A 24,363-nucleotide genomic window follows, 5' to 3' on the forward strand; every position below is an offset into this window, starting at 1 on the left:
AATCCCCCCATACCTTCCACCCTTCACCTTAAATTTATGTCCCCTTGTAACACTCTGTTGTACCCGGGGAAAAAGTTTCTGACTGTGTACTTTATCTGTTCCTCTGATCATCTTATAAACCTCTATCATTCACCCCTCATCCTTCGCCGTTCCAATGAAAAAAGGCCTAGCACTCTCAACCTATCCTCGGACGACCTGTTCTCCATTCGAGGCAACATTCTGGTAAATCTTCTCTGCACCCTCTCCAACGCTTCCACATTTTTCCTAAAGTGAGACGACCAGAACTGTACACAGTACTCCAAATGTGGCCTAACCAAGGTCCTGTACAGCTGCAACATCACTTCACGACTCTTGAATTCAATCTCTCTGCTAATGAACGCTAATACACCATAGACCTTCTTACAAGCTCTAACCACCTGAGTGGTAACTTTCTAAGAACTATGAACATAGATCCCAAGATCCCTCTGTTCCTCCACCTCACTAAGAACCCTACCGTTAACCCTGTATTCTGCATTCTTATTTGTCCTTCCAAAATGGACACTTGACAGGGTTGAACTCCATCTGCCACTCCTCAGCCCAGCTCTGCATCATATCTAAGTCCGTTGCAGCAGACAACAGCCGTCCTCACTATCCACAACTCCACCAATCTTCGTATCATCTGCAAATTTACTGACCCACCCATCGACTCCCTCTTCCAAGTCATTAATAAAAATTACAAACAGCAGAGGACCCAGAACTGATCCCTGCGGAACTCTACTTGTAACTGGGGTCCAGGCTGAATAATTAACATCTACCACCACTCTCTGACTTCAACCGGTTAGCCAGTTTTCTATCCAACTGGCCAAATTTCCCTCTATTCCATGCCTGCTGACTTTCCGCATGAGCCTTCCATGGGGAACCTTATCAAATGTCTTTCTAAAATCCATGTACACTACATCCACTGCTCTACCCTCATCCACATGCTTGGTCACCTCCTCAAAGAATTCAATAAGACTTGTAAGGCAAGGCCTACCCGTCACAAATCCGTACTGGCTGTCCCTAATCAAGCAGTGTCTTTCCAGATACTCATAGATCCTATCCCTCAGTACCCTTTCTATTACTTTGCCTACTATCGAAGTAAGACCAACTGGCCTGTAATTCCCGGGGTTATCCCTATTCCCTGTTTTGAACAGGGGCACAACATTCGCCACTCTCCAGTCCCCTGGTACCACTCCCGTTGACAGTGAAGACGAAAAGATCATTGCCAACGGCTCTGCAATTTCCTCTCTTGCTTCCCACATAATCCGAGGATATATCCAGTCAGGCCCGTTGGACTTGTCTATCCTCAAGTTTTTCAAAATGCCCAACAAATCTTCCTTCCTAATAAGTATCTCTTCTAGCTTACCAGTCCGTTTCACACTCTCTTCTTCAACAATATGGTCCCTCTCATTTGTAAATACTGAAGAAACGTACTCATTCAAGACCTCTCCTATCTCTTCCGACTCAATACACAGTCTCCCACTACTGTCCTTGATCGGACCTACCCTCGTTCTCGTCGTTCTCATGTTTCTCACATACGCATAAAATGCCTTTTGGTTATCCTTGATCCTCCCCGCCAAAGATTTTTCATGCCCTCTCTTAGCTCTCCTAATCCCTTTCTTCAGCTCCCTTCTGGCTAACCTGTAACCCTCCAACACTCTGTCTGCACCTTGTTTCCTCAACCTTATGTAAGCTTCCTTCTTCCTCTTTTCAAGACATTCAACCTCCCTCGTCAACCAAGGTTCCCTCACACGACCATCTCTTCCCTGCCTGACAGGTACATGCATATCAAGGACACGTCGTATCTGTTCCCTGAAAAAAGTTCCACATTTCCACGACATCCTTCCCTGACAGCCTATGCTCCCAACCTATGCTCCTCAGATCCTGTCTTACAGCATCGTATTTACCCTTCCCCTAATTGTAAAACCTACCCTGTTGCACGCACCTATCTCTCTCCATAACCAAGGTGAAAGTCACAGAATTGTGGTCACGATCACCAAAATGTTCACCCACTAACAAGCCCATCACTTGTCCCGGTTCGTTACCAAGTACCAAATCCAATATGGCCTCCCCTCTGGTCGGGCAATCTACATACTGAGTTAGAAAAGCTTCTTGGACACACTGCACAAACACTGCCGCAGGTATCTCAGGCGGCTATGTCATTCAGAGAGCGACATCTACCCATCCTCACGTGGTCTGCACGACATAGCCACAGCAAAGTATTTGCCTCCCAATTACCCTCTTCAAAGGCCAAGCAAGTTACTCAGTTCAAGGGCAGCTAGGACTGGGCAAGAAAGGCTGCTCAGCCAGAGACACCCACATCCCAGACCTGATTTAATAAATAATCCATTAGGATGGTCCCACTGGAACCCTGCTGGGTCCAGTGTCCTGGCCGATCATGTCAGTAGGTTTATGGACAGGGCTTTAAACTGACAGAGAGGATGCAGCGACAGGGTCCAAGTGAAAGGAGCTTTCCAAATCCAAAGAGAAAAGGTGAAGCAATGGAACAGCATGGGGATGTGGCTGAAGACAAGCAGAAAGGTACAGGATGGGACAGCGTTTAACTAAAATTGTACATCAGCGAAAAGATTTGTAACAGAAAATTGTGGGAAAGAGTAAGTTATGTTTTTTTTAATGGACAACGTCACTGTCATAAGGTAGATGGATTTGTGACACAGAGATAAAAGAGATTTAGACACCAGGGAGACATGGATACAGGGTGAACAAAAATATTCAATGGTTCTTGCGGAAACTCAGGAAAAATGGGTAACACTAAAAATAATGGATAACAAAGGCATTACAGAGAAAGCATTTGGCTGCAGATCATGAAGTCGAGTCAGCCTGAATGTAAATTACTACTTGCCAAGGACACCAGCAGCAGAACAGTTTTTGCCACTGAACAGTATTCCATTGCTCATCGTTGCATTACACAGGGACTCAATGGATTTTTTTAACAAAGGCATTGTGATAATTTTGGAAAACTTCAATATTCATATAATCTGAGACAACACACGGTCAACATTGATATTGGAATAGGACTTCGGTTAATTTTTCTCAGTGTTTCTTTGAAAAACGCATTGTGCAACTGTCGAGGGACATAACTATCGCAGAGCGACCTTGTGATGAAACTTAGTGAATGAGTCATGTCACCGGGAGAGATCCTTCTGGAAATTGTGATAAAATGCAGTTTAAATAAATATGAAGTTTTAAAGTGATTCGCAGAGGACAAGCTACAACTCGAGACAAAAATAGCCAATTACATGTGTGTGAGAGGAGAAATGCCCAAGGTAAACAGGCTAAACAGACTGAGACATGTGTCTGTAAATGAACAGCAGAAAACATTTGGAGGAACAGTGTAAAACACTCACCAGAAGGATATTCCATTGAAACAGTATAAACCTCAGCAAGAAATCCCCACTGGTCCCGCACTCAGGACAAAAGGGATCATACTAGATTATTAGGCTGAGAAGATCCCCAAAAAGTACTTAAAATCCTGAAGTGAGAGAGTGTTTTAGGAGTAAATGTTAAATAGATTTCAATGGGTCTGCTCGCATAAGGAGGGCGGTGGGAAGGGGAACCATGGTCAGGGTTTATTGACACAATAGGAACAGGGAGAGGTGAAGGTACTGGAGGTGGTGGGAATGTTACAGACAGTGGTCAGGGCCTGAACGGTGTTACAAAGCCAGTATGGATTGCTGCAGCTGGAAGGGCTTGCAGAGGTAGGGAGTGACAAATGTATTTTTATTTATTCATTCATGGGATGTGGGTGTCACTGCCTGGACTAACATTCTTTGATCCAACTGCTAAATACCCAGGGGCTAGCTCAGAGTCAGCCATATTGCTGTGGGTCTGGAGTCAAAAGTTGGCCAGACCATGGTAGAATATTTAATGCCCTTCCTTAAAGGAAGTAAGTGACTAGAGGAGTTCTTCCTCCTGATCAACAATGTTTTTTATGGTGGCCCCACCAATGTCTTTTACAGATACAACATGACATCCCAGCTCTTACTCTTAATGCTCTCCCCAATGAAGGTAACCATCCCAAACGCCTGCTTCACCAGCCTGTCTACCTGTGATACCGCATTCAAAGAACTGTGTACCTGCACCCCTGGGTCTCAGATTGATAACACTACCCAATGCCCGAACATTAACTGTACAAGTCCCACACTAGTTTGTTTCACCAAAATAGATCACTTCACATTTATCTAATTAAACTCCATCTGCTATTCTTCAGCCCACTATCCCAGCAGTACTGTTCATCCTGTTGTATCATAGATAACTTTCTTCACTGTCCACTTTACCACCAATTTCAGTGACACCCAAAAACCTTACTTACCTGGAAACCAATATTCCCATCCAAACTATTTATCCAAATGACAAACAACAGGGAACCCACTGGTCACATACCTCCAGTCAGAAAAAACATGTCTCCCATCACCCTCTGTCTCCTACAATCAAGCAAATTTTGTATCCAGTTCACTAGCTCCTCCTGAATGCTATATCCTTTTACACTGATCTGAGCTTATTACCCAGTTTACCACATAGAACGTAGAACACAGAACAGTTCAGCCCAAGACCCTTCGGCCATGATGCTATGCCAACCTTTTATCAGACTGTAAGATCAAACTAGCCTACATACCCTTCATTTTACTACTATCTATGTGTCTATCCAAGAGTCTATTAAATGTCCCAAATGTGTCTAATTTTACTACCACCATTGGCAGTCCATCCAACCACCTACCATTCTCTATCCTCTTATCCATCTTCCTATCAGCTTAAAATTATGCCGCCTTGTAATTGCCATTTATGCCATAGGAGAAAAAGTCTCTCACTATTCACTCTTTCTGTGCCTCTCATCACCTTGTTCACCTCTACCAAGTCTCTCCACCCCCTTCTTCACTCCAATGAGAAAAGCCTTAGCTCCCTCAAACTTTCTCCATAAGAAATGCCCACCATTCCAGGCAGCATCCTGGTAAATCTCCTTTGTGCGCTCTCTAAAACTTGCACATCCTTCCTGTAAAGAGGGGACCAGAACTGAACACAATATTCCAAGTGTGGTCTCACCAGGACGATATAAAGATGCAGTTAAACCTCACGGCTCTTGAAATCAATCCCCTTGCTAAGGAAAGCCAACACAAAATATGACTTTTTAGCAACCCTATCAACGTGCGTGACAACTTTGAGGGATTGATGGACATGGATGCCTTGATCTCGCTGTTCCTCCACAATGCCAAGTATTTTGCCTTTTAACGCTGTATTCTATATTCAGGTTCGACCTTCCAGAATGAATCACTTCACACTTTTCCAGATTGAACTCCATCTGCCACTTCCAGCCCAGCTCTGTGTCCTGTCAATGTCTCATAGCAACCTACAACATTACCCACGACTCCACCAACCTTGGTGTGATTTGCAAACTTACTAATCCACTCTCCAACATCCACATCCAAGTCATTTACAAAACTCGCAAAGAGCAGAGTCCCAGAGCTGAACACCACTGGTCACTGAGCTCCAGACTCAATACTGTCCATATGCCAATATACTCTGTCTTCTCTGGGCCATCCGATCTTGTATCCAGACAGACAGATTTCCCTGTATCCCAATCATCCTTCTTTTATGAATGAACATCAATATATTCTGTCATATCCTCAAAGAATTCAATAAGGTTTGTGAGGCATGACCTGACCCCACACAAACCCATGCTGTCTCTAATTTAACTATGGTTTTCCAAGTAGTCATAAATCCTTTCTTTCGAGTCCTCGCCAATAATCTGCACACCACAAACATTAAACCAAATCTGTAATTTCCAGAATTCTACCTCCGTAAAATGGTCCATACGCTACAAATCTTCTCTCCTCTGCCAGTTTCGCCAGAAGGGCACTGGAGGGTGGTGGGGGTTACAGAGATAGAGAGGAATATCAGGACAGGAGGATTATGCAGACATTAGGAGGGTTGCAATGCCAAAAGGAGGCTTCAGTAATTGTGAGGTTTCATGGTGATGAAGGAATTTGAGGAGGGAGGGAGGGAGGATTGTAGGGAAATGAGAGGTTTCACGGTTTAGGTGCTTTGTTAGGACTGCAAGTGGTTACTGAGTCGGGGAGGTTTAAGCACTGGAGGTTGTTACATAAACATGGTTTTGGTTGCAAGGCAGGAAGAGGATTCAGGAAGCTGGAGAGTATGGGTCTGAACGAGGTTACACAAATGGGAAGAGTTGTCAGAGGCGGAGGTGTTCACAGAGACAACAATGGTCTGATCTGGAGCAGAGGACCCAGATTGGGAGGGATGTGGGGACTGGAGGTGATTTCACAGGGAGGGAGGACCATAGACAAACAGGAGGTTACAGAAATGTGGAGATCTGTAGGGCTGACGGGTTCATGGAGTTGGGAATGTTGTGAGGGATAGAGAAGTTTACAGGAATAAGGATGTTTGTAGGACAGGGAATGTTTCAGGGAGCTGAGCAGATTACAGAGAAAAAGAGGTTTGTATCATCTGGCGGAACACACAGAGATATGGAGGGTCATCGTGACTGAAGATATTTATAGATAATAGGAAGGCTTAGGTTCTGGGGGTTATTTAGACATGGAGGCTGTGGAATCTGGATTGTTTTTTGAGAGAGTGGTTGGAGACAGTTTCACAGATAAGGGAGCATAGCACAAACAGAAGGAAGTTCCTGTGGTAGGGAGGGTTCGAGTGGAGAGTGATGTTCACACAGATGGGAGTAAGAGCTGGAGAATGTTATGGAGAAGAGTAAATGTTTGGAGATACAGGAGGAGCTCACATTGACGGGGGGGGGGGGGGGTAATAGTGACGGGAGAATGTTACATTGTTAATGAGTCTTGCAAGAACAGGATCGGGAGAGACACAGGCATTGGAGTGGGATCTACAGATCAGGAATGTTGCAGGGACCTGAGAGGATAACACAGATAGGGATGGTGGTACAGTCTCCACAGACTGATGGCGTTTTAGGGACTGGAAGAGGTTTGGTAGATAAGGAGGGCCATAAGAGCTGCAGGAGCTTATGGAGAGTTGAAGAGTTGGAGCAGTTTACACAGGGAGGGTTCTCCGACAGGAGTAGGTCACAGATAGTGAGGTTTGTGAGGCCTGAGAAAGTTAAAGAGAGGGGAGTTTTCGGGACTGGAAGATATTACACTGACAGGGACAGTTGAAGAGACTGTAGCAAAAATGCACGGAGAAGGTTACACAGATAGGGAGGTAAGTAGGGACTGAAGGTGAATACACAAACATGGAGGGTTGTATTGTTAGACGGAGCTTAGAGGGATACGGACCGGCAAAGGGATTTACACACATAGAGAAGGTTGTGTTTTTGGTGAAGGTTACACTGATACAGAGAGTGTTAAAGAGTGTTTAATGGACTACAGAGGAGCTCAGACAGAATGTATCATGGGGAGTGGAGGAAATTACAGACACAGAGATGGCTGTCTGTTTGAAAAGAGGTTCTACATGTCCTCAGTGCTGTAAGGCTGAAGGGAGGTTACAGCAATAAGGGTTATCTACACTTAATGAATTTTTTGATATAGAGAAAGTCTCAGAACGGGATTGCCAAAAGTAAGTATAGACAGTCCAGATGAGTTTACATAGATATACATGTTTTGGGGGGTTTCAAGATGGGAGTGCTGTAACGAATGGCAATAGTGCAGAGAGGGTTCTAAGAGCAGGAAGATGTGACAGTCATATCGATCTTTGTAAAGACTGGAGAAGCTTACATCGCCAAGGAATGTTTTAGAAACTGTTGGAGATTATACATATATGGAGAGTATTGGGGATGAGGCAAGGTTCAAGAGACAGGAATGGTTGACAGGACTGGACAATAACCTGAATAGAATCTCCAGTATGGAAACAGGCCATTCGGCTCAACAAGTCCACACCAACCCTCTAAAGAGCATCCTAACCAGATCCATCCCTCTCCCTGTCTAATAAACACTGCATTCCTCATGGTGAACTCACCTAAACTACACTTGCCTGAATACTACAGTCAATTTATGATGGCCAATCCACGTATCGTTAAAATGTTGGGCTATGGCAGGAAACCAGAGCACCCGGAAGAAACCCACACAGTCAGGGGGAGAACATGCAAAGTCCACACAGACAGTTGGCCAAGGCTAGAATTGAAGCCAGGTTCCAGGCACAGTGAGGCTGATTATACAGAGCACTGCAGAGATTGGACTAGGTCACAAAGTTCACAAGGGTTTAGTGGAACAGAAGGAAAATATAGTCAGGAACAGGAGAGGCTTACATAGATGGTGTCCATGAGAGGGACTGGAGGAGGTTAACGCAATAGGGAGAGTTGTGCATTCTCTCGACAATTAGAGGTAGGGACGGTTGGGTAGACTGGATGAAGTTAGTCATACTCAGAGTTGAACACACTCTGAGTAATGGCAGATGGAGTTTACTTCTGATCACTGTGAGGTAATGCAGTATGGGAAGTCTCACAAGCGAAGGATATGCATCATGAAGGGTAGGTCCTCCTGGAGAACTGAGGAGCACAGGTGGGCAAGTGTCTGGATGTCTGAAGGTGTCAGCACAGGTTGACAGGGTGGGGAATGCACCTGAACTGGGAGCAGGAGGGGGACCCACATCCTGATGGGGCGAATTGTTAGAGCTGCTTGAGAGGATATAATCAAATCTGGCAGGGTGCTGCACCTTAAACAGTCATAAGGCCAGAAAGAAGGTTAAGGTTGGTGCCCAAGTTAAAGACAGCAATTTCAGCAGACAAGGCAGGCTAGAACATAGCAGGAAATAGGAGTGGGGGAACTGATGATTAAACTGCATTTATTTCAATGCAAGGGGCCTGACAGCTTAGGAAGATGAACTCGGGGCATGGATTGGAACATGGGACTGGGATATTATAATTATTACAGAAACACAGCTGATGGAGGGACAGGACTGGCAACTCATTGTTTCAAGGTAGAGATGCTACAGGAAGCATCGAAGGGAAGGCAAGAGAGGACGCGTGGTAGTGGGTAATGATTGCATGAATCATTACATCAGTACCTAGAGAGGATATTTCTGTAGGATCACCCAGTGAAGCTATGTTAGTGGAACTGAGAAATAAGAATGGGTCATTACTCTGACACGATTGTCCTACTGACCCCGAATAATCAGTAGCAGACTGAGGAACAAACATATCAGGAGATCTCAAATATCAATCATAATAATAGGGCTGTTATGGTTGGGGTTTTTAACTTTTCCAAACCTCGACTGGAAGTGCCAGTGTTCAGTGTTTGCAAGGGAGGAATTTAGTGATTGTGTTCCAGAAAACTCCCAATCAATATGTAAATGGCCTGAAAAGAGAAAGGGGCAAAACCTGACCTCCCCTTGGGAAACAAGGTAGGGAAAGGGACTGAGGTGTGAGTGGGAAAGCATTTTGCCAAAGTGACTCAAGTCTATTAGTCTAAAAATAGCGATGGAAAAGGACAGGGCGGATCCACAGGTTCAAGTTATAAAATGGGGCCAGACTAATCTTGATAATATTAGCCAGGAACTCTCAAAAGGTGATTGGGAATACAGATACCACTATTTGCAGGGAAAGGGAAGTCTGGCAAGTGAGAATATTTTAAAAGTGAGATAAATTGAGCGATCACCACCAGCATGTTCCTGTTTGTGTGCAGGCCAATGCTGACAGCATTAGGAAACACTGGCTGTCTATTGAGGGTCTGGTCAAGGAAAAGGGAGCACATGTCAGGTATAGCCAGCTCGATCAAGGGAATCCCTGAGGATCACAGGGACTTTAGGAATACACTTTGGGTAGAAATCAGGAATGCAGAAAGGGTACATGAAATAGCCTCAGCAGAGAATGATAAGGAGAATCCAAAAGTGATTGTATATATATATATTAAGAGTAAAAGAATAACTCGAGACAAAATAGTGTCCCTTAAAGATCAATGAGACCATTGGTGTGTGGAACCGCAGGATATGGCTAAGACCTTAAACACATTTTTTACTCCAGAACTTACTGTGGACAAAGATTGGGGAACTCAGGGAACAAGAGCAATACGTTAGAATACATTTGGAGTTCTCAGCAATTCCAGTATCACCGCTATATGAAGGATGTTGTGAAAGTTGAAAGTGTTCGGAAAAGATTGACAAGATGTTGCCAGGGTTGTTGCTGAATAAGCTGGGGTTATATTCTCTGGAGCATCACAGACTGAGGGGTGACCTGACAGAGGTTTATATAAACATGAGGTATATGGATTGGGTAAACAAAAAGATATTTTCCCAGGGGTTGGAGAGTCCAAAACTAGAGGCCATAGGTTAAAGGGGAAATGTTTAAACGGCACTGAAGGGACAGTTTTTTTTTTATGCACACGGTGGTATGTGTATGGAATGAGCTGAGAGAGAAAGTAGCAGATACTGATACTATACAACGTTTAAGAGATATTTGGATGGGTATATGAATAATAAGGGTTTAGAAGTACATGGGCCAAATGCTGGTAAATGGGATGGATTTATTTACATCTTCTGGTCAGCATCGACGAGTTGGACCGAAGGGTCTATTTCCATGCGAGATATATCTATGACTTGAAAAGAGTGCATGTTATAGAAGGTTTTAAAACACAAAACTATGGAAAGCCCCAGGACCTGATTAATTATATCACAGAACATTATGGAGCCCCTAGCAAAGATATTTTTACCATTGATAGCCATGCGTGATGTTCTAGAAAGGCTGGAGTGTGGCAAAGTTGACAGTGAAGACGTTGTAATCGAGGATAAAGCGGATGGCCCTCAGGACAACTCCTTACAACCCTGTCACGGTAGACGCTGCAAGAGGTGTCAGATTGTGGATACAGATAGCACTATTATGTGTGGGAAAACCTCCCACCTTGTACATGGCAAGTACTCATGTGACTCAGCCAACGTTGTCTATCTTATACGTTGCAGATAAGGATGCCCAGAGGCATGGTACATTGGGAAACCAAGCAAAGGCTACGACAACGGATGAATGGGTACTGCACAACAATCAACAGACAGGAGGGTTCCCTCCCAGTTGGGGAACACTTCAGTGGTCCAGTCCATTCAGCATCGGACCTTCAGGTGATCATCCTCCAAGATGGACTTCGGGACAGGCAGCAGGGAAAAAAGTGGCTGAGCAGAGGCTGATAGCTAAGTTCGGTACCCATAGGGAGGGCCTCAACCGGGACATTGGATTCATGTCACATTACATGTGATCACCATTGCACTCCACACACACAGATATTCCTACTCACACACACTCTCACATACACAGGTACAGACAAACGTGCACACAGACACCCACACCCTTACACAGACACCCTTATAGACACACACCCCCACACTCACACATGCACCCCCTCACAGACTTAAGTCACTCTGCACTCACTACACACACACTTTCTGACACTCACAACCCCCACCCCAGACAGACACACACAGGCAGGCAAAGACCCACAGACACACATATATATTTTGTGGGGTGAATTTGTAATTGCAGAGTTACATTGTACTTTGCTCAAAAACTGCATGCATTCATGTAGAATCCTGAGCTCAAAAACTGCATGAATTTATGTAAAAGTCTGTTATCTCACTTTTTAGATTAGAATCAATCTAAACATCAGGGCATAGACAGAGAACACAGGGGGCTAACACCTTCAACATATTGTCTAGCTATCACCATTGTTGACAGCTAACCTGAGAATGCAACTTAAAAAATGTTTTGTGATTTACACATGAACGAAGTGAAACTGTCACTGTATTCTAATCGATGAAAGGCTTAACAGACAATCAATTTTTCAATGTATAATTTCAGTTACATCACACTGTAAATTTTTGCTATAAATTCCATGTTACGATCGAGCCCTCCACTATCACCTGATGAAGGAGCATCGTTCCGAAAGCTAGTATGCTTCCAATAAAACCTTTTGGACTATAACCTGGTGTTGTGTGATTTTTAACTCTCTTCAATAAGGTAGATTGATTTGTGACACGGAGATAAAATAAATTTAGACACCAGGGAGACATGGTTACAGGATGAACAAAAGGTGGACATAAATATTCAGTGGATCACAACTTTGTGGAAACTCAGGCAAAATGGGTATCGCTAACAATAATGGATAACAAAGGCAGTGCAGAGAAATCATTTGACCTCAGATCATGAAGTAGAGTTAGTCTGAATGTAAATTCTGGCTACTATTTGCCAAGGACACAAGGAGCAGAACAGTGGTAGACACCGAACAGCATTCCATTGCTCATTACTGCATTAAACAGGAACTCTTTGGAATTTTTTAACAAACACTTTGTGATAATTTTGGGAAACTTCAATATTCCCATAATTTGGGACATTCACACTGACAACAGTGATATTGGAAGAGTAGGTCAGAGAAACATTTTTCATTGTTTCTTTGAATAACAAATTGTGCAACTGGCTAGGGACATAACTATCTCAGAGCGATCGTTGTGCGATCAAACTTAGTGAATGAGAAATGCCACCTGGAGAGACACTCAGGGAAATTGTGATGAAGTGCAGTTTAAAGAAATATAATGTTTTAAAGTGAATCACAGAAAGGACACGCTACAACTAGAAACAAAAACAGCCAATGACATGGGTTTGAGATGAGAACTGACCAAGGTAAAGAGGCGAAACAAACTGAAATATGTGCCTGTATAAGAACAGTGGAAACCATTTGAAAGGACAGTGTAAATCACTCAACAAAAGAAAATTCCACTGAAACAGACAAAACCTCAGCAAGAAATTCCCACCGGCCCCTCACTCAGGACAAAATGTATCATATTAGATTATGAGGATTAGAAGATCATCAAAAAGGACTTAAAATCCTGCAGTGAGAGAGTGTTAGCAGTTAGTGTTAAAGGGATTTCAAAGGTTCTGCTAGCAGGAGTTGGGCAGTGGGAAGGGGAATCAGTGTCAGGGTTCAATGTCACAAAAGGAACAGGGAGAGGTGAAAGTGCCGGAGGTGGTAAGAGTGTTATAGAGAGTGGTCAGGGCCTGCACTGTGTTACAAAGCCAGTACGGATTGCTGCAGCTGAAGGGGTTTGCAGAGATAGGGAGGGACATATGTATTTTTATTTATAAATTCATGGGATGTGGGTGTCACTGCTAATTCCCCAGAGGACAGCTCAGAGTTAGCCATATTGCAATGGGTCTGGAATCATTTTTTAGCCAGGCCAGGTTAAAATGTCAGATGTTCTACACAAAAGGAGGTCAGTGAACCAGATGAGTTCTTCCCACTGATCAACAACGCTTTTATGGTGACCTGACCAATGTCTTGTACAGATACATGACGTCCCAACTCCTACTCTCAATGTTCTGCCCAATGAAGGAAACCATACCAAATGCCTTCTTCACCAGCCTGTCTACCTGTGACACCACTTTCAAAGAACTGTGTACCTGCATCCCTGGGTCACAGACTGACAACATTCCCAGTGCCCAAACAATAACTGTACAAGTCCCACCCTGGTTTGTTTCTCCAAAATGGAACACTTCACATTTATCTAATTAAACTCCATCTGCTATTCTTAAGCCCAGTATCCCAGCAGTACTGTTCATCCTGTTGTATCACAGATAACCGTCATCACTGTCCAGTTTACCACCAATTTCAGTGTCACTTAAAAAACTTACTTACCAGGAAACCAATATTCCCATCCAAACCATTTATCCAAATGACAAACAACAGCGGACCCACTACACCGCTGGTCATATGCCTCCAATCAGAAAAACAGCATGTCCCACACCACCCTCTGTCTCCTACCATCAATCCCCATTTTCTGTCCAGTTGACTAGCTCCTCCTGAACTCCATAACCTTTTACACTGATCTGAGCTTATTACCCAGGACTTATCCACTTAATGGTAAGGTCGTAGGGAGTATTTGTGAACCAAGAGACCTTGAGGTGCAGGTTCATAGCACCTTGAAAGTGGAGTCGCAGATAGATAGGATAATGAAGAAGGCGTTTGTTATGCTTTCGTTTTTTGGTCAGAGTATTGAGTACAGGAGTTGGGAGGTCATGTTGCGACAGTACAACATATTAGTTAGGCCACTGTTGGAATATTGCGTGCAATTTTGGTTTCCATCCTATCGGAAGGATGTTGTGAAACTTGAAATTGTTCAGAAAAGATTTACAAGGATGTTGCCAGGGCTGAAGGATTTGAGCTAAAGGGAGAGGCCGAACAGGCTGGGGCTGTTTTCCCTGGAACATCGGAGGCTGAGGGGTGACATTATAGAGGTTTACAAAATTATGAGGGGCATGGATAGGGTAAATAGACAAAGTATTTTCCCTTGGGTTGGGGAGTCCAGAACTAGAGGGCATAGGTTATAGATGAAAGGGGAAAGATATCAAAGAGACCTAAGGGGCAACTTTTTCATCAGAGGGTGGTACGTGTATGGAATGAGCTGTCAGAGGATGTGGTGGAGACTGGTACAATTGCAACATTTAAGATGAATTTGGATGGGTATATGAATAGTAGAGGTTTGGAGGGATATGGGCCGGGTGCTGGAAGGTGGGACTAGATTGGGTTGGGATGTCTGGTCGGCATGGACAGGTTGGGCTGAAGTGTCTGTTTCCATGTTGTACCTCTCTATGACTTTAACTTCCATACTCTTCATTTTATTATCATCCATGTGCCTATCCAGAAATATATTAAATGACCCTAATGCATCTAATTTTACCACCACCGCTGGCAATGCATTCCAGTCAGCCATCACTCTGTATGTAATGAACCTACCTCTGAAATCTCCCCTTAACCATCCTCTAATCACCCGAAACTTATACCCCCTTGAAATAACTATTTATATGAGGGTAAAAAATATCTCTCTCTAGTCACTCTTTCAAGACTCTCATCACCTTGTTCACTTCTGCCAAGTCACCCCTCACCCTTCTTCACTCCAATGAGAAAAGCCTTAGCTCCCTCAAACGTTCATCATTACACATACTCTCCAGTACAGGCAGCACACGGGTAAATCTCCTCTTTCCCCTCTCTAAAGCTTCCACTTCCTTCCTGCAATGAAGGGACCAAAACTGAACACAATATTCCAAGTATTGTCGAACGAGGGCTCTATAGAGCTGCAGCATAACCTCACAGCTTTAAAACTCAATCCCCAAACTAATGAAATCCCACACAATATATTGCTTTTAACAAGTCAATCAGTTTGGGTGGCTACTTTGAGGGATCTAGGGACTTGGAACCCAAGATCCCTCTCTGTTCCTCCAGACTGCCAAAGATCCTGCCTTTAACTCTGTATTCTGCATTCAAATTCAATCTTCAAAATGAATGACTTCACACTTTTCCCAGATTGAACTCCATCTGCCATTTCTCAGCCCAACTCTGCATCCTGTCAATGTTCCGTTGCAATCTACAACAGCCCTCCATACTATCAACCACTCCACCAACCTTGGTGTCATCGGGAAACTTACTAACCCCTCTTTCAATCACACATCCAAGTCATTCATAAACTCACAAATAGCAGAGGTCCTGTAACCTCTCCCTGCAGAAAGCCACTGGTCACTGAGCTCCAGGATGATTGCTTTCCATCAATCATCACCCTCTGTCTTCTGTGGGCCAGTAATCCTGTATCCAGACAGACAGGTTTCCTTGTACCCCATGCCTCCATACTTTCTGAATGAGCCATAAAGATGTTTTGTCACATTCTCAAAAGATTCAATAAGACTTGTAAGGCATGACCTGCCCCTTACAAAACCATGCTGACTATCTCCAATCAAACTATGGTTTTCCAAGGAATAATAAATCCTGTCTCCCAGAGTCCTCTCCAATAATCTGCACACCACAGACATAAGACTGACACGTGTGCAATTCCCAGGATTATCCCTATTCCCTTTCCTGAACAAGGGAATAATATTTTCCTGCCTCCAATCATCTGGTCCGACTCTAGTGGACAGTGAGACTGCAAAGGTCATCACCAGGTTCGCAGCAATCCACTCCCTTGGTTCCTGTAGTAACTTTGGACGCATCCAGTCTGGTTCAGCGACTTATCTATCCTTATCTTTCACAAAATTCTCAGCACATCCTCCTTCTTAACATCCACCTGTTCACGTACATCAGCCTGTTTCACGCTGTCCTCACAAACGACAAGGTCCCTCTCAGCAGTGAATACTGAGGCATAGTATTCATTAAGGGCCTCCCCTCCCTCCTGTGACTCCAGACACAAGTTCCTTCCACTATCCCTGACCGGCCCTATCCTCACTCTGGCCTTGCTCTTGTTCCTCGCATAAGTTGAGAATGCCTCGCGGTTTTCCTTAATCCTTCCCAACAATGCTTTTTCATGCCTCCTTCTAGTTGCCCTCATGATATCTCTCGGTTCCTTCATGGTACCTTCAGAGAATCCCTACTGTGTTGAAACAGGCTGTTTGACCCAACAACTCCATATCAACCCTCCAAACAGTATCCAACCCAGCCCCATTCCCCCACCCTATTACTCTCCATTTGCCCTGACTAATGCGCCAAACCTACACATTCCTGAACACTATGGGTAATTTAGCATGGCTGAGCCACCGAATTGGCACATTTTTGAGCTGTGGGGGGGGGAAACCGGAGCACCTGGAGGAAATCCACAGGGAGAATGCGCAAACACCCCACAGACAGTCGCCTGAGGCTGTAATCGAAATGGAGTCCGTGGTGCTATGAGGTAGCAGTGCTAACCACTGAGGCACAGTGCCATCCAATGTAACTCTCTGGAGACCTGTCTGATCCTTGCTTCCTCAACCTTAAGTAAGCTCCCTTCTTCCTCTTGACCAGATGCCAAAGTCCATGTGGACAACGTTGACTGCTCTGCCTTCATCTATCTTTGGCCACCTCCTCGAAGAGTCAATCCGGTTTGTGAAACATGGTTTTCCACTCACAAAGCCCTGCTGACCATCTCGAATCAGCTCTTGCCTTTGTAAGTGTAAGGAGCTCCTTTATCTCAAAATCTCCTCCAACAACTTCCCCATCACTGGGCTCACGGGGCTGTAATTTCCTGGCTTTTCCCTGCAGTCCAGAAATGATGGAACAGCATTAGCCAACTTCCAGTCTTCCAACATCTCACTGTGTCTGTTAATAATATAAATATCTCTGTTAGAGACTCTGTAATCTCTTCCCGAGCTTCCCACAATATCCTAGGATCGATCTAATGAGCTACTGAAGACTGATCTACCTTTATTTGTTTCAAGATTTCAGCAATTTCTGTTCTCTGGTGAGGATTCTTTCCAAGACATCACTATTTATTTCCCCAAGTTCCCAAGCTTCCATATCTTTCGCCACAGTAAATACTGACAAGACTGTTTTGTCTAATATCTCACCCATCTGCTCTGGTTCCACACATGGGTGACCTTATTGATCTTTAAAGGTACCCTATTCTCTCCCAAGTTACTCTTTAGCCCTTATTAAAGATTGCATAAAGGCTTCTGATAATTCAAATGCACCATATCCCCGAAACTGCTACACCCCTCCCACACCCTTACAATCCTGCCATTTCTCTTCACACCAACAAATTAAATCCAACAGTCTCGTTGCTGCATCAGTTGGCACGGAGACCACTGTCAGACACAGTTACTGTACTGCCCTTGCCATAAGTATATTCAGTGTCCTGACTGTAACCATATTGACATTCCCATCACTGTTTGGTGCCTATAAAAGAATTCCTGTTAACAGTTGCTGCTGCTTGGTTATTCTCAGCTCCACTTTTCATATTGAAATCCACATGACTGTCTCATTAATGCATTAACCTCATCCTTCCTTCACAACTTGTTGGCTTTTTGCCTAGTCTGCCGATTGGGACTAGATTGGGTTGGGATATCTGCTCAGCATGGATGGTTGGACAGAAGGGTCGGTTTCCATGCTGAACATCTCTCTGACTCTATGACTCTATCCAAACAATCCTTCAGTATTCACCTCCCATCGATGGTCATTCTGCAGCTAAATCTCCAGAAAGAATGTTCCATCATATCTGTTCACTGTCATTCCATCTGCCTTATGGCGAATACAGGGAGTCATGCCTCAGTAGTGGCGGTGGAGGGGGAGGGGTTGAACAGATTGGAAGAGGTTACAGAGACTCAAGACTTACAGGAACTCGAGGATGTTAGAGTAAAACAGTGTTACATCTGGTCAAGAATGTCAGTGGGACAAAGGGGTTTGGGGATTGGAGGAACGTACAGAGATAGAGGGAGCTGGATTAGATTCTGGAGATAGGGATAGGGATGGATGTAGCGAGAGGCAGGGAGCCTGACAGGCACAGACAGAGAGCTGTTTAATCTAGGAGAATATTGTGTATACTAACAGAGATATGGAAGGTTGTAGTGACAGAAGACGTTTACAGATATAAGGCGGTTTCTAGGTTTTGGAGACTACAGAGATAGAAAGACAATGGAGAATGCCAGGTTACTGGGTTGGAGACAGTTACACAAAAGGGGAGGGTTACACAAACTGAAAGAGGTTCCTGTGGTCGGGAGGGGTATAGTGCCGGGACTGAGGGCGAAATTAAACAAGATAAAGATCAAAGAATTGGAGAAGGATAAGGAGATTACTAACTTTTCACAACTAAGGAAGGGTTGTAGGAGCTGGAGAAGATTACATAGGTAGGGACTGATGGAAAGGTTAAAGACAAATACATTGACATCGAGGGTGGTATTGGTGGGAGGTGCTAACAGGGATAGACAGGACTGTCAGGGTTTACAGGGATGAAGGAATTTAGTATTTACTGGAGAAGTTTTGGAATTAGTGTGTTAGGGATTGGAGAACCTGACAGAGTCAGGGACAAAGAGAGAGAGAATTGTGTGGACTAGAGGAGATTCCAACAGAGGAAGGATTATCGGGACTGAGAATATTACAGAGATAACTAACACAGCATGGGCCAGGATTGATGCCTGCGATCCCCTGTGCTGTCGCATTGAGGACCAGTACAGCAGAGGTGAAAGCAGGACCCTCACAAGATGGTGGGAATGAAGCCTAGAATTTTGCTGTTCCTTGCCCAGCTCTGCATCTATGCACGGTCTTCCAGGTCAGAATATAGAAGTCAACTACCTCCACCCTGTACTGTTTACTGTGAGCGATCTTACCGGCTGCAGGATTTACTGAAGGCACCAGATCTCCCTCTCCATCTCTCTCTGGCTGACCAACCAGCTTCAATGAGGCGATGGATGAGACAGGAGTTAGGAAGATCCTGATTACCTGCATGAGACAGAAATAGACAGAATGGGAAATTAGACTGATGCAATGGGGATAACTTATGCAGAGTGGCACTGAGTCCAGCAGAGATCTTGAAAATCCCAGCCTCCATCCCTTGCCCGTGCTGCTGCGTCTCTGTGGAGTGGACAATTCTGTTGACTCAGGATCTCAGACCATCTGTAAGAGGGAGAAATGCTGACAGAGGCAGCAAATAGACTGACACAGCGAGGGATACCACATGGAGAGATACTGAGTGATATCACATTATTAGACATTGCATTAACAGGGAATTGTTTGAATTTGTAACAAAGGCACTGGGATAATTGTGAGGGGATTCAACCTTCCTATCTCATCATCTCTTTGGCGGTGGGTCACAGACGAGGCTGACTCTCTCCCACTCTGGGTGGGGGTGGGGGGGGGGGGGGTCGGGGTGGGTTCTGGAGTTGGCTGTACAGACCGATGTGGCCTTCCACAGATTCTGTTACACTCTATTGCAGAAGGTGACCATGGGAATGGGGTGGGTGGGGCGTTGGTGTGGTCACGTACTCCTTGTGCTGTTTTCTCCTGGATTCCCATTTTCCCCACAGAAAGTCTCGAAGTGCTCAACACCTTCCCAATGCTCCTCCCCCACTTTGGACGATCTTGGTCCAGGACTTACCAGAGTTGATTAAGAGATGAAAAAAAAACTAACAATTCTGAAGAAGCCAACGTTTAGAAATGCGGACGCATTGGTTAAAGAGATCGCTAGGGAGTCTCCGAGCAGGAGGAGTGCAGTAGGAAGAGGAAACGTTGCCAGTGTTTAATGAGATGATCGGAACAGGGAAAGGTGAAGCTGCTGGAGGTTGTGAGAGTGTTACAGAGAGGGACAAAGGCCTGAACAATGTTACAAAGCCAGTACGAATTGCTGCAGCTAGAGCTGTTTGCAGAGGTAGGGATGGACATCTGTATTTTCATTGATTCATTCATGGTCTGAGGATGTCACCGGATGGACCAGCATGCATTACCCCACTGCTAATTGCCCAGAGGCAGCTCAGAGTCAGCCATATTGCTGTGGGACTGGAGTCACATGTAAGCCAGACCATGTAAGAATGCCAGTTGTCCCTCCGTATGGACATACGTGAACAAGTTGATTTTTTACCAGATAATCAACAATGCTTATACAGAGGCCTCACTAATGTCCTGTACAGATACACCCAACTCATACTCTCAATGCTCTGCCCAATGAAGGGGAACCATCCCAAGCGCCTGCTTCACTAGTCTGTCTACCCATGACGCTACTTTCAAAAAACTGTGTACCTGTGTCCCTGGGTCACTGATTGACAACAGTACCCAGGGCCCGAACATTAATTGTACAAGTCCAGCCTGGTCTGCTTTACCACAATACAACATCTTGCATTTCTCCACCTGCTATTCCTAACCTCACTGGCCTAGCAGTACAGTTGATTCCATTGTACTCTTCGATAACCCTCTTCACTGTCCACATTATCACCAATTTCAGTCTCACTCACAAACTTGCTAACCATGACTCCTGTGTTATCATCCAAACTGTTTATATAAATGATGCACAACAGTGACCCAGCACCGAACCCCATGGCACATCGTTGGTCACAGGCCTGCAGTTTGAGCGGCAACCCTCTATGAACATGCTCTGTCACCTACCGTCAATCTGTTTTGTATCCAGTTGGTGTAGCGCTCCCTGGTTATGTGTGATCTAAACTTACTATCCTGTCTGCCAGCAGAACCTTGTCAAAGGCCTTGATAAAGTTCATGTGGACATCGTGTACTGCTCTGCTTTGATCTCTCACTTGTCTACCTCCACACTCACATTTGAGGCATGATTTCCCGTGCACAAAGGCATGCTGACGATCGTTAATCTGTCCTTCCCTTTCCAAAGGCATGATGATCGTTTCCCTCAGAATCTCCTCCAACAACTTACCACTCCTGCATCAGTCTCACTGGTCTGTAGTGGCTGTTGATGGGTTGATGATGCAAATATCTCAGGTAGGGGCCCTGCAATTTTCTCCCTCGCTTCTCACAAGGCGCTGGGATACATCTGATCATGTCCCAAGGTTTTATCTAACCTTTATCATTTTAAGACATCCAGCACCTCCTCTTCTCCAATGTGAATTCTTTTCAAGACATCACTATGTATTTTCCTAAGTTCCCGAGCTTCCATGTCTTTCTCCGTAGTAAATCCGAACGCAAAATATGTTTTCAGTATCTCACCCATCAGCAGTGATTCCACACAGACAGCCTCATTGACCTTTCAGGGGCCCTATTCTCTCCCGAGCTAATTTTTAGCCCTTGTTGAAACTTGTCAAAATGCTTCTGAAATTTCAAATATCCCTCTACCGCAACTAGCTTCCCCCACCCTTATCTATCTGCCATTTAAGGCCACACCAAAATATAGAAACCAACAGATTTAAATATATTCCCCTCATTTATTGTCATATTCTTTATAGCACATTCCAGCACGTTCCCGACTTACTGTCAGGCTAACACCGTTTGGTTTCAGACTGACTGCACAAAGGGTTTTGGGAATCCTTGTGAATCTATCTGAAACAGGTAGCTTACAGGATCAACAGGTCACAGAGAAGGCAGATCAAATGTTGCCATTTATTGCAAAGGGAACGGAGTCTAAAAATAGGGAGGTCTTACTAAAACGATGCAAGGTACAAGTCAGACCACACCTAGATTATAATGAACAGTATGCGTGCCCGAAGGAAATATATTCTTGTACAGAGCCAGGCCTTGGAAGGTTCACTCGGCTGATCCTGGAGATGGCGGGATTTTCCAATGAGAAGAGGTGGAGTAGATTGACCTTAAACCCATTGGGTTTTGAAGAATGGGAGAGAAATTGAATGAAACATCCAGGATTCTGAGGGACTTTGACAGGGTCGATATCGTTAAGTTAGAAAATCGAACAGTACAGCAACGTAATAGTCCCTTCGGTCCACCATGGCTGTGCTGACCATGATGCTATTCTAAACTAATCCCATCTGCCTGCACATGGGCGATATCCCTCTATTCTCTGCCTGTTCATGTTTCTGTCTAAATGCCCTTCAAATGTTTGCTCTCGTTGCCACCTCTTCCACCTCCTGGGAAGCTTCCACCCTCTCGGTAAAGACAACTGGCCTCATCCTTCTTACTTAAAACTTCTCACTCTCACCTTAAACCGATGCGCCCTAGTATTTGATATTTCTACATTGGAAGGAGGATTCCAAGTATCCGCACTATTCACGCCTCTCCTAATGCTATATAACTGTACCAGGTCACCCCTCAGTCTCCGAAACTCACGCAAAACAATCCAACTGCGTCCAACCTCCTTACAGTAAACACATTCTCATCCAGACAATATTCTGCCAACCCTCTGTTGCAACCTCCCCAAAACCTCCACATCCTTCGTGTGGTATGTCGATGAGAACGACACGCAACCTTCCAAACATGGCCGAATGAAGTTTCATTCAGTCACAACATGACATGCAAACGACTGTACTCAATACTGTGCCCAATAAATGTTAGCATACCATTCTCCCCCTCTACCACCACATCCTGTCTTGTTGTTATTTTTAGGGAGCTATGGATTTGATTCCAATGTCTCTCTGTTTATCAATGTTTCCAACTCGTCAATTAGTGTAATTCTCTCTTCTATTTGACTTCATAAATGCATCACTTCACACCCGTCCCAATGAAATTCAATTTGCCACATCTCTGCCCAACGTTCCAGCTGATCGACACACTGCTGCAACCTTGAACACTCTTCCTCACTATCCACAATTCCCCTAACTATCCCTAATCATTACATGCCTTTCCAAATGTCGTCTGCAAAATTACCACTCAAACTGCTGACCTTTTCATCTGAATCACAGATATAAATTACACACAGACATCGCAGCACTGATCCTTGTGAAACATCATTGACCACAGACATCCAATCAGAAAGTGACCACTCTACATGCCTCAGACTACAATCACCAAGAAAATATTGTATCCAACTTACCAACGAGCACGGATTGTGATTTGATCTTCCAGATCCCCCTTGCTATTTGGAAGCTGTCCATTCAAAATGACTCTATATTTTGATTCCCAGATTAAATTGGCTGTCTCACTAATGCACTGACTGCATCCTTTCTTCACAACAAAACAGGACCTTGTTTGGTTTGATGCTGACCCTGCCTAAATCCATACAACCCCTCAATAATCACATTGCTGTCATGGTCATGCTGCAGCCACACCTCCACAATAACAGTTCGATCATATCTGTTCCCTTCAGTTAATGCTGTCATTCCATCTGCCTTGTTGCAAATGCATGGCGCGTGTAACTGAGAGAGGGCCTTTGAGGGATGGATAGAGGTCACAGAGTGCGAGAGATGTTTGGGGGCGCAACAATGTTGCAGGGTTAAACATGGTTACAGTTGCTACAGAATGTTCGCAGGAGAAAACATTTTATTGTTTGGAGGAAGTTAGAGAGATAAAGCGTCTTTGATTAGATTCCAGGGATAGGGATGTGTATAGGGTTGTGGATCGTTACATGGACTATGTTGATCAGGGCGTAGAAATATTCACAGGATTCCAAGATGTGGTACATTTAACAACGGTTGTTGGATCTGGAGAATATCACAGTGATAGAGAGGATGGTATGGACTGGAGAATATTACAGGGAAAGGGTGGGTAGTATGGACTGGAGAATGTTGCAAGCACATGGAAGATGATATAAGTTGGAGAATGCTGCAGCAATAGAGAGGAGGATATAGACTGGAGGATGTTGCACAGACAGGGATGAAGGTGTAGACTGGATACAGTTAGAAGGAGAGATGAATTTATGCACTGGAAGGTACGTCAGAGAGAGGGAGTGGTGTGCATGCTGCAATATACGACAGGGATAGAGAAGCTTGTAGAGACTGGAGGAGAGAGTCGTAGAGAGGCTTGTGAGAGACCAGATTCACTTATGAGCATAGGATGTGCAACAGTGAGCACAGCCTTTTGCAGATATAAATGAGGATACAATGGCCACAAAGCAGTCACACCAACACATAGGTATATAGGAACTGAAAGAATTGAAGAGATTACACAGGCTAGAAGTGTTGTATGCAGTGGAGGAGATTAACCTGAGAGGGAAGCTTTTAGAGACACAACAATGTTAGGAAATAATGGTGAGAGCAGGTTTCAACAATGCAGAGGATATAGACCTGAAGGAGCTTTG

General features: G+C 44.5%; 1 long non-coding RNA gene across 1 annotated transcript in view; it reads right to left on the reverse strand.

Annotated features, from left to right (window-relative positions):
- Positions 1 to 24,363, reverse strand: part of LOC148134957 (uncharacterized) — a 42,654-nt gene that overhangs the window by 5,622 nt on the left and 12,669 nt on the right. The window contains exon 2 of the long non-coding RNA XR_015755572.1: positions 19,052 to 19,163. This is a non-coding gene — a long non-coding RNA (uncharacterized LOC148134957). The remainder of the gene's footprint in view (positions 1 to 19,051; positions 19,164 to 24,363) is intronic.

The sequence above is a fragment of the Chiloscyllium plagiosum genome, unplaced genomic scaffold (assembly GCF_037043375.1).
Source record: "Chiloscyllium plagiosum isolate Xiang-an unplaced genomic scaffold, Cpla_swu_hap1 HiC_scaffold_51, whole genome shotgun sequence".
NCBI classification, from domain to species: Eukaryota; Metazoa; Chordata; class Chondrichthyes; order Orectolobiformes; family Hemiscylliidae; genus Chiloscyllium; species Chiloscyllium plagiosum.